At 42.5% G+C, this 15,837-nt stretch overlaps 1 pseudogene; it reads left to right on the top strand.

Annotated features, from left to right (window-relative positions):
- Positions 1-9,072: 9,072 nt before the first annotated feature.
- Positions 9,073-12,102, top strand: LOC136836563 (piggyBac transposable element-derived protein 3-like; annotated as a pseudogene).
- The last annotated feature ends 3,735 nt before the right edge of the window (positions 12,103-15,837 follow it).

Below are 15,837 nucleotides of genomic sequence, written 5' to 3'. Positions count from 1 at the left end.
TAAATGATAAAAAAGCATTTATTTTTGTAAATGACATCCCCTTTACGTGATATTGTAATGACGATGCATAATTCGCCAACTCGACAGCTGACGGCTGACCCTCACACTGGAAGTATTCTGACAGTGGTGGGCGAGCGAGACTATTCGCGAGTGTTAATTCGCTGGCTTTAAACCACTCTAATTTTATGCGTCCAATGCCCACAACTTGAGTACAGGCTATAAATAGATACTTGCTCAATGTTATGACGGGACGAGCAGACAAAAGATGAGGGGTCTGGGACAAAACAGAATTCTTAGAAGGAAAGAGAAAAAAAAATAACAAAACGAAAATTTTAACAGGATGTTACGAATGAAAACGGGACCGCATACGAAAGGCGGAACGCGTCTCTTGGATTTTATGAAGGGGGCATTTAAAATCACAAGGGCAGGAGTCTATGACTCGCGATTCATTAAAAGAGAAAGGTACACAAATAACTAAAAGAGTAAATGATGTTGGCAGAAAAACCAAGGGTAATAGAGTGAGGTATTTATTGTGTTATGCGGGAATTTATCATCCATTGACTATAAATTATAGCCCGGACTATTTCTCAGCCCAAGGGCTGGAAAAGGGAACCCAATGGGCATGCCTCCTTCAGGAAGAGCTGACATGCATGCCCTGTGCCAAGGTAGGGGCGCTAGGGCGTGCCACTTCCCACTCTGTTATTCTCAATGATTTATACATTTTGAGGGGAATGGTATCCCGTATTTAATTGCCTCTTGGGGTGATAATTTAGGGAAAAGATTAATAGAGAATGAGAAGGGATAGAAGTTCCAGAGGAATGGAAGAAGATAGTAGGGGCCTTGACATCCTCTTCTGGATTAGAGGTGCCAAGACCTTCGAAAGATGAAATGGTGGCACAGGTGCCAGGGGAAATCTAGAGCTCTTTGTAAACTACCCGGAAATTCCCACCCCCGTGGTAATTCCGCCACGAAACTTTCCTAATGGGACGGTCGTCCTCAGCTGGGGAAGCGGAGGGCCCGAGACCGGATGGCGGCGTGGAGTGCCACCTGGGCCAGCTGCTGTGACAGCTGACGCAGGAGTTTTCCTCGCTAGTTCTACCAAGACCCAGCGCAGCTCTTTGAGTTCATTGGCCAAGTGAAATATGGCAGAATCCGGACTTGCAAAGGGTATCTGCGGCGAGCGGTGACAAAGCAGTAATGGTCGGCGGGGGCGTGGACGACTCGCAGGTATCAATGACCAGCTCAGGCATGGGTTGCGAGGCTGCACCTTTAGGCGAACTTCCGCTGTCGTCGAGAGGAACCGCCCCTCTTACCGATGCTGGTAGCGGTGCCAGGCCGGAAGAAGAGAGGGGGTCCTGAGTTGGATCCCTTGAATGGAGATCGGGGTTGTGCTCTGGCGCTGGCACTAAGGCAGAGTCAGGCACTATCAGAGGTTTCCTGTGCTCGATGGTCAGAGTGGACGGAGCTTGGCACTGCTCGGTGCGTGCAAGTGGCACTGGCAGGAATTTGGCATCTCCAGGAGGGAGATCTGATTGGTGCCCTGGCACTGGCACTGAGGCAGGGCCGGGCACTGGAATTGGATCGGGAACCGATCAAGGGGGCCACTGTACATTGTACTCAGGTGGCAATGGTAGGGACTGCACGTCCTCCTGGTACCCAGGGGGCGCCAGTCTTGACTGAGGGAGAAGCGGGGGAGGATTACTCGCGCCCAAGGAATGAGTTGGGGAATGTGGACACCTAGATTGTCGTGATTTCTGTGGGGACTGAAAGTCCTGCCCCAGGATGACGTCATAGCCTCCGGGGAGATGGCTTGCTACTGCAAGATTGCAAATTTTTGAGTGCTAAGGTCTTGTGACTCTCAATTGGACCATAGGGAATATCATTTTAAATTGATTTACTCCCTCGATCGTGACGAGTTTTTGTCTATTGATGATAGCTCCATAGGGAACTCTGTCCCTTCGTATGAGGGGGATTTGCATGCTAGAGCCATCGAATGCTTTGACTCGGCGTGCGGGGTAGCTGTCTCGGGGAGGGGCCACATATATGGGGCCTTCAGTGGGAGGGCCCAAGGACTTGGAATTCGTGACGGCCAAGGCGACGGCGGGAGTATTAGATTTATTGTTGTTAGGGCATTTTGCCATGAGGGAGAATGGCCATAAACCTGGCACACCGTGCAGAAGGTTTGGCTAAAATCTTTTTGTGCTGCCCCTGTGGAGGGCACAGGTGAGTTATTGGGGGGTTTTCCAGGAGAGAGCGGCGTTGTTTTCTTGCTTCAGCACTGCTCAGTTGAGTGCCCCGTCTTTTTGCAATAATGGCAAGTTAGGGGCTTGCCCAAGTTCCCATTCTTATGGGAATTTGATGCTCTGAGAAGGGACGGGGGATTTATCTTCCGACCCATGGATCCTTCCTGAGGGTGGTGAGTCTCCCACATGTCTGCTATCCGACAACACTCAGTGAGTGTTGCTGGGGCTTTTTCCATTACATGAGTGGCGAGGGCAGGAGGGGTGTAGAGCAGGAAATGCTCAAGTTTGAATTTTTCGAGTACCTCGGCGGTGCTAGTGGCTCCTTCGGACTTGAGCCATTTTGCTAACGCCCGCTCAGAATGGTACACCCAATCGGACCAAGTCTGACCTGCTTCTCTTGGCTGCTCTCTCCAATGTCTCCTCCACCGCTCAGGGGTAATCTCATACGCCTTCGTAACTGCTTGGAGTATGGCTTCCCAGTTTCCCCTATCCTCTGCCGAAAGGGCGTGGTAGGCAACGAATGCCTTCCCTCCCAGGAATTTAGTGAGAACAAGGGAGAGTTCCGCGGGGAAGAGGTTGCAGCACTCCAGGACTCGTTCGGCCCTTTCAAGCCATACTTCAGGTTCGGACTTTGTCCGTTTTGGCATGATTGAGTGAGCCTGGCTGAGGACACTCATTCCCGCCGCAGGAGGGGAAGTGGCATTCTGTCGTTCTAACATCTGGAGCTCATGGGTGCGCTGTCGCTCCCTCTCTTCCCGTTCTTTCTCTCGTTCTTCCCATTCTCTCTCCTCCCGTTTTTCTCAGGCGATTCATTCTTTCTCCTGGGCGATTCTCTCCTTTTCTCGCTCTTGCCGTTCTAACTCTTCTCGTCTCTCTTGGGCAATTCTTTCTCTCTCTCTCTCTCTCTCTCTCTCTTCACGTTCTTTTTCCTTTTCTGCCTCTTGGGCAATTTTTTCTTTCGCTCTCTCCGCCCGTTCTTTCTCTCTCTCCGCCTTGGCATCATCCACTCGCTCTTGAACCCAGTCTCTCAGAGCTTGCCCTGATAGTCCCATGTCCTTTCCAGCAGACATGTAGAATTTGAAGTCCTCATTTTGTTGGGCTTTGGTATTAGCCATCTTGAAATAATGGTTATATGGACTGGACCCTCTAGCGAATCAAGTATGTCTGAGAAGACTCAGGTTGTCTGGAAAGTCTCAATTGCAGCAATCTGAAACACTCAATTGTTCAGACTGCAGGAGAATGGATCTGTCTGATTAAGACAGTTGATCAATAAGTCTGAGGAGACTTTGTTAAAGTTTAATATGTCTAAGACGTGGTTGTTCGTGGGAACGAATTTTGATATGCGTCGTCTCGGAAGACATAACTGGGTTTTATATCACGCTCGGACTTGGACGGCTGTAGCGTGAAATTAAGGCGTTGTTCTAACGAACTAGAATGATCAGTCCTGTAAGGGCTTAGATGTGTGTGAAATACACTAATATAATGTCTCAAAAGGACTTGATTTTGGGTTTCCTGCAGAAATTAGAAATTCTTGCCTCTTGCGACAAAGAATTTTGTAAGTCTCTTAGGACTTGAAATTTAGTTTTTCCGTAGGAATCAGAAATTCTCGACGTAGAATGTTTTAAGGAGTCTCTTAGGACTTGGAATTTGGTTTTCCCGTAAGAATTAGAAATTCTCGCCTTGTGCGACATAGAATTTTTTTGGAGTCTCTTACGACTTGGAATTTGATTGAGAAATTCTCGCCTCGTGCGACGTAGAATTTTATTTGGTTTGCCCGTAGGACTTGGAAATACGACTTAGAAATTGCTAACGGGATAAAACCCTAAAAAAAAATTTTGCTGAGAGAAAAAGAGGGTACAAATGTGGGTGGGGGTGGGGTGAAAGGTTGTCTGACAATCACCGGGGTTATTTTTAGATTCTGTGTGAATGAACCTGCCTATTTATAGACTGTCTGTGACTCCGGGGAATTTCCCAGGATAAGAGGATAACAGTAAAAATGACCTAGTAATTTTCCCTAGAAGCGGAGTTCAAATTTCGCTTTCCTAACACCTAATTCAAGTTTTAACTAAACTGAGAGAAGTATATCAGTAATGCAAGCTGACTTCGTCTTGTCCCATGTGGGAATTTATTCGCGCCTAAATCATTCGCTAATCTGAAATGTGAAGTAAAATTTATCATGGAGGAATTTCGTACTATTCCTCAAAGCAAAAAATATGGCAAAGATTTTAACACAGAGGAATTTCGCACTATTCCTCGAAGCAATGAATGGTTATCACTGGTTATTACCTAACTACCTATCCTGAAAGGCATGCATTAATGAATCTAATATGGCGGTTCTCTTCCCTCAGTGAATACATGCGTCCCTATTCCTAATTTCCAGGAACAGTCACGATTGTAAAAAAAAAATTTTGCTAAGATAAACACACATTACTTATGTGGAACTATCTTGGCCTGTGATCTTGGTAACAGGTTCGAAATTTGTCTCGCACCCAGCTTAGCTTTGCTAATTGCTGATTTGGTGAGTTGCAAATACAATGAAGCAACTATAGAGGGGAAAATGCAACTGCTAAATGAGATCTAAGGACAGGTCGCCATTTTTACATATTTCACTGGGTTTATGGTATTTTACAGGCCGGCAACGGAAACTTTATTTAATTGGCCTTGGAGTTCTGACTTGCGTAAAGGGAAATCATAAAAAAAATAAGAAATAGGAGAGAACTGAGGAGATGAAGGCTCTACTTCATAAGGAAATGTTACGTAAATACTTGGGATAAATTGGAGAATTATATTTACAAAAGCAAGTATTTGAAGGGAAAACAGATAAGTAAATTGATAAAGGGCTTGCAATGCCTGAAGATCCTTCTACTGGAGTCTTGACTAAAGGCAAGGCACAATCCAAGGTGAGTCCACTGCAAATAGGTCCCTCTACAAGAGAGATTTACACATTACATGCCAGTAAAGGAACAATATAACACCGAATATGACTCGAGTTTGCACTAAGGGTGCCAAAGGACTAGAGGAATGAATGACCACTTTACACTCAAACATAGGACATTGGAAATGGCACTGGATAAACTGGCACAAGGACAGAAGTGAAATGCTGGTACTCCAAACTTCCTAAAGGGCAAACTGTCGTGACTGAAAAGTCTTCACTCACACTTTACCTTAGATGAAGTGGGTCTCTGACGAAGAAGGACGAGGGCCGATCACCGACGATGCACGCTGTACCTCAAGGATGTCTGGAGTTGGACGGGGAAAAGAATGATCTCTCAGCATGGTTACTGCTCGCCCGCGTGTATGGCTGTCCCCCTACGACTGTTACTGCATGGCTTCTGCTCCCACAACTAACTAATTACTTAACTGCTTCTCTTCCTCTTAAGGCACACGGCCAGGGGTAGGAGCCATGTGCAAACGATTCGTCACTGGCCAGGTGTTCAGCGATTCGGTGCCATCTTCCCAGGTTTCCTGCTGAGGTAAGACAATTCAGGCAGCTTAATTTGCCTTTAGAAAGGCCGTATTAAGAAGCTTAGTTGGGCTAAGCTTATTAAGGGAGTGGCATTAAGTCTCCTCTCCTTGCCCTTTTTATCCGTGTCATCTCAATATCTGTTCCAGGTAAAAGAAGGACAGATCAGAATGTTGATAACCGTGCTCTGATTTCTAGGTCAAATACGATCGGCCATGCAGTTGTCAGTAAACAAAGGGTAAATTAGGTGGGGGGGAGGTGCGCTGTGCACAACTTCCTGTTATAATTATAATATATATATATATATATATATATATATATATATATATATATATATATATATATATATATATATATATATATATATATATATATATATATATATATATATATATATATATATATATATATATATATATATATATATATATATATATATATATATATATATATATATATAAAATATAATATATATATATATATATATATATATATATATATATATATAAAAACAGAAGTAGGCGACGACCAGTGGCACACATCAGTGCGAAGGTGGACCATGGAAACACTAGTCTCAGCGTAATTCTTTATTTCCAACGTTTTGTAATAAATAACTTTATTATTTCTTCAGGAATCTGTTAAATAATGAATAGAATTACTTAAAAAAATTGTCAAAAAGAATCATCATGTAACAATTCATGAACATAGCCAAACCTTGTACAGTACCAAAATTAGCTTTTAATGCCAAATTTCCATTTTTACATGATTCTTTTCGACAAAGGTTCGCACAAATTATTCATAAACATTATGGTGCCGTTAATCTAAAATTAATCCCTAAAAATCCACTAACGATCGGTTCCTTTTTCAGATACAATGATCAATTAAACCCGATTTTGACCTCTAATGTGTTACATAAGTATAATTGCCCTAAGTGTAACTCTGGGACATATGTCGGATCCACGAGGAGGTTACTGAGGGTCAGAATTGACTCTCATCGGGGATTAAGTTTTCGGACTGGCTGTAGGCTCTCCAGGCCCGAGCATTCAAGCATAAGAAACCATTTAAAAATTTGTAAAACATATATACAGTATATTGATAGAAATGATTTCTGCATCATAGGCCAAACAACTAATGCATGGGAACTGCCTATCCTGGAATCATTATTTATTAAACAACTAGTTCCTCAATTAAATACCCAGACCTCCTCCACTTATCTCTACCTGAGTTAACTTTTTATTTGTGCATTCTGTCTTCTGCCTTCTTGGTATAAGGTTGGTTAGCGGTCTTTGATTTTGCTTTTATGCCTTTTTTTTTTTATCTTGTATTTAACTGTGCTGTATTTTATGAATTTTATTGATTTTATTTTTTAAAGTAATTTTTTCATTATTTAACAGTTTCCCTGATGATGTAACAAAGTTATTTATTACTAAACGTTGTAAATTTTATGAGATTTTATTGATTTTATATATATATGATATATTTTAAAGTAATATTTTATTATTTAACAGTTTATATATGATGTAACAATATATATATATATAAATTTCTGACTCACGTCAGGATCGAACCCAGGTCTCTCAGGTGGAAAGCAAGGGCGTTACCCACTGGGCCATGCTAAAAGATTGGAACCTGAGAGCAACTGCACCCAAGGAATTACCTGGGCAAGCTAACTGCTTGCATACCAGCCTTCCCGACTCAGCAATGACCCAATAGACAACATTTCATTCGAATTATCCCTTCTGAGTGAATAAGATAGAAATCATCAACACACAATCACGTGTGGAACAGAAATAAATTTCTGACTCACGTCGGGATCGAACCCAGGTCTCTCAGGTGGAAAGCAAGGGCGTTACCCACTGGGCCATACAAGTCTAAAAGAAGTTGGAACCTGAGAGCAACTGCACCTACCTGGGCAAGCTAACTGCTTGCATACCAGCGAGTTTTCCCCAACTTCCCGACTCAGCAATGACCCAATAGACAACATTTCATTCGAATTATCCCTTCTGAGTGAATAAGATAGAAATCATCAACACACAATCACGTGTGGAACAGAAATAAATTTCTGACTCACGTCGGTATCGAACCCAGGTCTCTCAGGTGGAAAGCAAGGGCGTTACCCACTGGGCCATACAAGTCTAAAAGAAGTTGGAACCTATAGAGCAACTGCACCCAAGGATATAAGCTAACTGCTTGCATACCAGCGAGTTTTTCCCAACTTCCCGACTCAGCAATGACCCAATAGACAACATTTCATTCGATTATCCCTTCTGGAGTGAATAAGATAGAAATCATCAACACACAAATCACGTGTGGAACAGAAATAAATTTCTGACTCACGTCGGGATCGAACCCAGGTCTCAGGTGGAAAGCAAGGGCGTTACCCACTGGGCCATAAAAGAAGTTGGAACCTGAGAGCAACTGCACCCAAGGAATTACCTGGGCAAGCTAACTGCTTGCATACCAGCGAGTTTTCCCCAACTTCCCGACTCAGCAATGACCCAATAGACAACATTTCATTCGAATTATCCTTTCTGAGTGAATAAGATAGAAATCATCAACACACAATCACGTGTGGAACAGAAATAAATTTCTGACTCACGTCGGGATCGAACCCAGGTCTCTCAGGTGGAAAGCAAGGGCGTTACCCACTGGGCCATACAAGTCTAAAAGAAGTTGGAACCTGAGAGCAACTATAAGGAATTACCTATATATATATATATATATATATATATATATATATATATATATATATATATATATATATATATATATATATATATATATATATATATATATATATATATATATATATATATATATATATATATATATATATATATATATATATATATATATATATATATATTTATCACAGTTTCAAGTGATGGAAGCATTCCTGAACTTGTTTTCTGGGATTATCAGCAACTGCCTCTGTCATGCCCGAGTAAAATTTTTATTCTCTCTCACCTGCAAGATTCTTCTAAGTGTCGACTCCGTCGTCACCGCATCGTTCACGAACCTGCTATTGTTGAAGGGGAATTATCTTAAATTACTGGTATCTCCCAGAAAGGCATAATAGAGACGAGATTGTTGTTTCTTACTTTACCCTTTACCGACCAAGTGTCCCGTACAGGCTCTTAAAATTGGCTACTTTTGGGAACTCGTGGCCACCAAGCTTATGCATGTATGAAATTGACTATCTGGTACCTTATTGTCACACCTCCCAACTCTTCAAATCAACCAATCAGAAGACAGCACTGTCCATGGGGTGGGGCGTGTGTGCTTTTGAATCGACACCAGTCCCCTTAATGATGTGATAGGGTGCAGTCACGCTAAAATTGTTCCGAAGGATCCCCACATCCCGTTGTAATCATGGTAAGTACACAGTTTTTTCATAGGTTGTTGTTGAATGATGTGTCTTCATGCTGAAGTGTTTTCAAGGTGATGTGATAATATTTAGTATTTGAAATCATAGCCGTAATAAGTATATATCCCGCACGGGCTACTTCGGTCCGTAACGGTAAAAGTATGGCGCAACACGCGACGCCTCAAAAAATTTTTTCAGAAGCTAATTGCTTTTACTTTTTTTTGCAGATTAGGAGTGATATGTTTTATGGGCGAAGGAATGCTGCCTTGGAACACAGGGAGGAAGTGCGCACGGCATGGATAGCCCCAGAAGATGCCGAAGATAGTGATGTTGATGTGGAGGTAGACAGTGACTGTGAGGACCCAACATACCAACCTGATGAGGACGAGCTGGCTGACGCGGAATTTCTTCAGCCTACTACTTCACGAGGTTAGTATCATAACAACATCATGTATTTTTTCATTGTTGATGGATTACATATCATTTATACATATCATTTTATTTATTTTACACAGTGCCAACACACTCATACACATGCACACACTCATACACATGCACACACTCATACACATTCACACACTCATACACATGCTCACACTCATACATACATAGATGCACACACTCATACATACACAGATGCACACACTCATACAGATACACATAACTTCATGTGTTTTTGAAACTTTTCATTGTTGATGGATTACATATCATTCTATTTATTATACATATCATTCTAGTTATTATACATAGAGCCAACACACTCACACATGCACACACTCACAGATACACATAACTTCATGTGTTTTTGAAACTTTTCATTGTTGATGGATTACATATCATTCTATTCACTATACAGTGCCTACACACACACATACACACACACACATGCACACACTCATACACACATGCACACACATACACACATGCACACACATACACACACAATAACACACTCATTGTCCACACACACAACACAATCATGATTTATTGTCTGTATTACTAATGTGACTCTTTTCTTATTTCATTTGGCCGTCCTGTCCCTGTTGCAGTGCCACACCCTATGCCAGATGTGGTAGACAGTGCTGCTGATGTACCATCCACCCCTAGCAGGAACAAGAAAGCTCAGCCTCATCAGTGGAAGAAAGAGGACATCAGTAACCAGCCCCTGCCTGATTATGTTCATGAACGCCCTTGTTATTTGAGGGCACCAATGGAGTACTTCCTCCAGTTCTTCACAAATGAACTGGCGGAACACATTGTATATCAAACAAACCTGTATCCCAGGCAGAACGATGTTGGGGGGAACTTCAACATCACGGAGGCTGAACTCAAGGTGTTCATGGGTGCCATCATTTTCATGGGGCTCGTTCCATTGCCCAGTATAGTTGACTACTGGGCTGTCCACACTAGGGTTCCACAGATTGCTGACTGCATGTCCAGGAACCGCTTCAAGGCAATCCAGTCTAACCTCCACTTCAGTGACAACGACTTGGCAGCAGGGTCAAGGGACAGGTTCCTGAAGGTTCATGCAATCTTCAGCAAGGTCACCAGGGAGTTCCTGAAGGTTGCTGAAACTCCTGTACGGTCTATTGACGAGGTCATGGTTGCATACAAGGGGACCACAGCTGGTAACCTTCGCCAGTATGTAGCCAAGAAGCCAGACAAGTGGGGCTACAAACTCTTCTGCAGGTCCATTGTGGATGGATTTGTACATGACATCCTCATGTACCAAGGAGAGTCCACATTTTCAAGTCACCACACCACACTGTCTGAAGAGGAGGAGAAGATGCCAGTCACTTCGAAGTTCGTTGTCGCCTTGGTGAAGACCCTCAAGAACCCCAAGACCACTGCAGTGTATGCCGACAATTACTTCACAAGTTTATCCTTGGCTGAGTACCTGAGGTCCCAGTATCAGTGTCGATACGTGGGCACTGCAAAGAAAATAGGGTTGGCTTCCCACCTCTGATGACTGTGAAGGATATGTCTAAGAAGACAGTAGCCAGGGCACACTTGATTTCGTCTCTTCTGAAGGGATCCTTGTGGCTAGGTGGAAGGACAACAACATTGTGACTGTGCTGTCTACTGATGTCGGTGTGGAGCCTGTTGCTGACATTCAACGGTATAACAGGGAGGAGAAGAAGAAGGTTGGTGTACCCTGTCCAAATGTCATCACCAAGTACAACAGCCGAATGGGTGGCATCGACAAAAGTGACATGCTGACCCACCTCTACAAGACCCCCTTCAAAGCAAAGAGGTACTATATGAGGCTCTTTGCATACATTGTGGACCTCATAATATGTAATGCCTGGCTTCTGTACAAGAGGGACTGTTTGGCATTGCTGTCCAACCCTATGCCCCTCAAGGACTTCCGCCTCTCCATCGCCTTGGCACTGAGGTCTTACAAGGTCAACCCCACCAGAGTCATCAGGGTTTCCCTTACTCAGCGAGATGTCCCTTCACCGAAGAGGGGCCAGCGAGCTGTTGTGCCTGCCGTTGCAGAACGTCAGGATGCCACTAAACTGCATATGCCTTTGTATGTCAAGGCTAGGCAGACCTGTAAGTTTTGTTCCTGTAAGGGCCACATCCACAGGTCCCGGTGGGTGTGTGAGGACTGTAAAGTGGCACTGTGTCTGACTGATGCAAGGAACTGTTTTGCACTCTTCCACAAGGCATAACTTTTGTAAATATTGTATATATTTTGTGTAAGTTTGTATGTTGTGGAAGTCTTGTAAGTTTGTTATTGTCTATTTTTTATGCTACCCTATGTAAGTCTAAGCTGTAAATTATAATTACTAACACATTTCACTGCCAGTATTACTTGTATATTTTTTTATTTTTGTAAAATAAAGTATTCAGCTATCCCAGGGTATCTTTTATACATCAATAGAGGGAAAAAAACAGAAAAAAATTCATAATAAACACAGTAGCAAGTCATATTAATGTCAAACACAATAAATTCATCATGGAAATTGGTAAAAAGGTGAGTATATAAAGAGTGGTATTATCGGGAAAAAGTTTACCGTTATGGTCCGAAGTGTCCCGTGCACGGATGAGCGTGGTCCGTCGGAGCTCGACCGAGGCATACGTCTGGGATACTTCATTGAATGCAATTATTTGCCAAGTTTTGCAAGATTTCAAAAAATGCACAAGAATGATTTGATCTTGTATTTTGATATACTATCACATACTAAGAGGGTTTTTTGAAATTTCCCATAAAACCTAGGGTGGACTTTAAAGGGTTAATGATGAAAGTTAACTAGAAACTTAAGTACAATTTACAGTTACAGTTATGATAACGAAATCACTCTTATTAGACAGTTCAATTCAGTCTGTTTTGGGAACACAAAAGCAAGGAGAGATATAACTCTCTTTGTGGTGGATGTGAACTCGAATGCTGCTCTGCTCTGCTCTTGTTTCTCTGGAACCCCTGGGTTTTCTGGTTATCTGCAACTCCTCCTCCTTCCAGTATCCTATTGGAAGAATTTATCAGTAAGGCCTCCCCTCAAAGAGTGTGATTGGGAAGGACGTTGGTGGGTGTTGTTCAAATCTCTCCTTAGAGGATTTGATTGGAAATGATCTTAGGAGGGGGTGTAAAAGACCCCTCCCTAGGATGTTTGATTGGAGGGTGTTGAAGTACATCACTTTGTCCAGCCCCCAATTCTATGGAATTTCCATGAAAACGCCTCCTATTGAAGGCGGGATTACAGATATGGCTGGCGTTAGCTTTTGACGAGGTGCTGAGTAATCCCTGAGTAAGCTAAATCACGAGGCCACAGTTTCCAGATTTTACGATCGGTTTTATGGCCCTGGGCGCGATATTAATATACTCGCTCACTGTTTTGAGTTCATGGAAGGTGGTTGACATCAATCAGCACTTCTAGTCTCTCTCGATGCAAAATAACCCAGGCTTAATTATTGTTCTCTCTCTCTTTTCTCTCTTTTATTCTTCTTCTTTGTCTCTCTATTATTCTATTTCTCTCTCTCTCTCTCTCTTTCTTTCTATTCTCCCTAACTAATTTTCCTAACACCTCGCTGCATTCACTTGGATCTCTTCGATGTCCTGAAATATTCTTTTCAAGTGGGATTTGATTTTTGGAAAGAGAAAAAAGTCGCAAGGGGTTGGGGGGAGACTTGGGGAAAACTTTGGCTGTTGGACTTGGGGGATGTTGAGCTTGGCTAAAAACTGCTGCGCAAGCTGTACTGAATGGGCAGGTGCGTCTTTATGGTACAATTGCCACTCACCAGACACATGCAATTCTGGCCTTTTCTGACGAATAGCACCCCACAAATGTCGAAGTACATCACAGCAGTGCTCCTCGTTTACTGTCTGACCCGATAATTGCGGGTCTCCCAAAACGTTGGTCACTATCGACATTTTGTCAGCCATATTAAAAATGTCTGAACCACTCATACACTCCTGTGTGGATTATACACTCTCCTCCATACATGCTTTACATCTTTGCTTAGGCAAGCTTTTGGCAAAATTTGATGCAGATTCTCTGCTCAACTTTCTTCATCATAGTCAGTGAGACAACCACACACTACACACGTTCCTTCAAAGCACTGCAGTAAAGAGCGGAAGTGAGCTAGGCCACTAAAAATTTAGTGTGCAGGTATTACTGTGGTGACTATCCCTTTTATCCAGGTATTACTGTGATGACTGTCCCTTTTATCCAGTTATTACTGTCCTTCTATCCCCTTTATCCAGGCATTACTGTGGTGACTGTCCCTTTAATCCAGGTATGACTGTGGTAACTGTCCCTTTTATCCAGGTATTTCTGTGTTGTCTGTCACCTTTAACCAGATTTTACTGTGTTGTCTGTTCCTTTTATCCATGTATTACTGTGGTGACTGCTCCTTTTACCTACGTATAACTGTGGTAACTGTGCTTTTATTCAGATATTACTGTGCTGTCTGTCCCTTCTATCCAGATATTACTGCGGTGACTGTCCCTTTTATCCAGATATTACTGTGGCCACTGTCCCTTTTATCCAGGTATAACTGTGGTAACTGTCCCTTTTATCAAGCTATTACTGTGCTGTCTGTCCCTTCTATCCAGGTATTACTGTGGTGACTGTTCCTTTTATATAGGTATTACTGTGCTGTTTGTCACTTTAAGCAGGTATTACTGTGCTGTTTGTCCCTTTTATCCAGGTATTACTGTGGTGACTGTCCCTTTTATCCAGATATTACTGTGGTGACTGTCCCTTTTATCCAGGTGTTACCGTGCGTCTCACACCTTTAACCAAGTATAACTGTACTGTCTGTCCCCTTTAACCAGGTATTACTGTACTGTCAGTTCCTTTTACCCAGGTATTACTGTGGTGACTGTCCACTTTATCCAGGTGTTACTATGTTGTTTACCCCCCCTTTAACCAGGTATTACTATACTGTCTGTCCCCTTTAACCAGGTATTACTGTACTGTCTGTCCCTTTTATCCAAGTATTACTGTGGTGACTTCCCCCTTTTATCAAAGTATTACGTGGTGATTGTCCCTTTTACCCAGTTATTACTGCACTGTCTTCTGGCTGTCCCTTTTATGCTGGTATTGCTGTGGTGACTTCCTATTATCCAAGTATTACTGTGGTGACTGTAACTTTTATTCAGGCATTACTGTAGTGACTGTCCCTTTTATCCAGGCATCACTATGCTGTTTGTTACCTTTAACCAGGTATTACTGTACTGTCTGTCCCCTTTAACCAGGTATTACTATGCTGTCCGTCCCTTTTTCCAGGCATTACAATAGTGACTGTCCCTTTTACCCAGGTATTACTGTGATGATTGTCCCTTTTACCCAGTTATTACTGTGCTGTCTGTTCCCTTTATCCAGGTATTACTATGGTGATTTGGTGGCTGTCCCTTTTATCCAGGTATTACTGTGGTGACAGTCCCTTTTATCCATGTATAACTGTGGTAACTGTCCCTTTTATCCAGGTATTACTGTGCTGTCTGTCCCCTCTATTCAGGTATTACAGTGGTGCCTGTCCCTTTAATCGTGACTGTCCCTTTTATCTTGGTATTACTGTGGTGACTGTCCATTTTATCCAGGTATTACTGTGGTGACTGTCCCTTTTATCCAGCTATTGCTGTGCTGTCTGTCATCTTTAATCAGGTATTGCTGTGCTGTTTGTCCCTTTTATCCAGGTATTACTGTGGTGACTGTCCCTTTTATCCATATATTACTGTGCTGTCTGTCCCTTTTATCCAGTTATTACTGTGGTGACTGAAAAGCTTTTCAATAATATATTTGTATGGTCTCGATTACATGAGATGAGGTATGATAAACATGTAGAGTTTATTTACCACATAAGTTACGAGGGAATGCAGAAAGGGGATGGGGGATGGGGAAGGGGGCGGGGTACAGGCTTGAAACCTACCCTATTATCTAAGTTTGGTCAAATGATGGCCCTTTTCCAAATTTTGTCTAGGTTGGTCCAGTGGTTCGGATTTCTATAGCACACAAACATACAATTAACATTCAAACATTCACTTCTGTATATATATTATTATAGGTTACAAGAAGTCGCTGCACAGCCGACCCTTAGTTTGCCATTAGTTTAACAAAAGTAGAATTGTCGCTGCATAGCCGATCCCAGTTGACCTAGATATCAACACTAAAAGTTATCAACATTTTGATCTGTCCCCTTCCTTTACCTGAAACAGATATTTAGATGGCACAGTCGAAAAGGTCAAAGATAAGAGGCTGAGTGCCACTCCCTTAAGCAGCTTAGCCCATCTAAGCTGCTTAAAGCAACCATTCTAA

The sequence above is a fragment of the Macrobrachium rosenbergii genome, chromosome 56, assembly GCF_040412425.1.
Source record: "Macrobrachium rosenbergii isolate ZJJX-2024 chromosome 56, ASM4041242v1, whole genome shotgun sequence".
In the NCBI taxonomy this organism is placed as follows: Eukaryota; Metazoa; Arthropoda; class Malacostraca; order Decapoda; family Palaemonidae; genus Macrobrachium; species Macrobrachium rosenbergii.
Note: the sequence above shows the minus strand (reverse complement) of the source record. Positions and strands in the feature narration are given on the sequence as shown.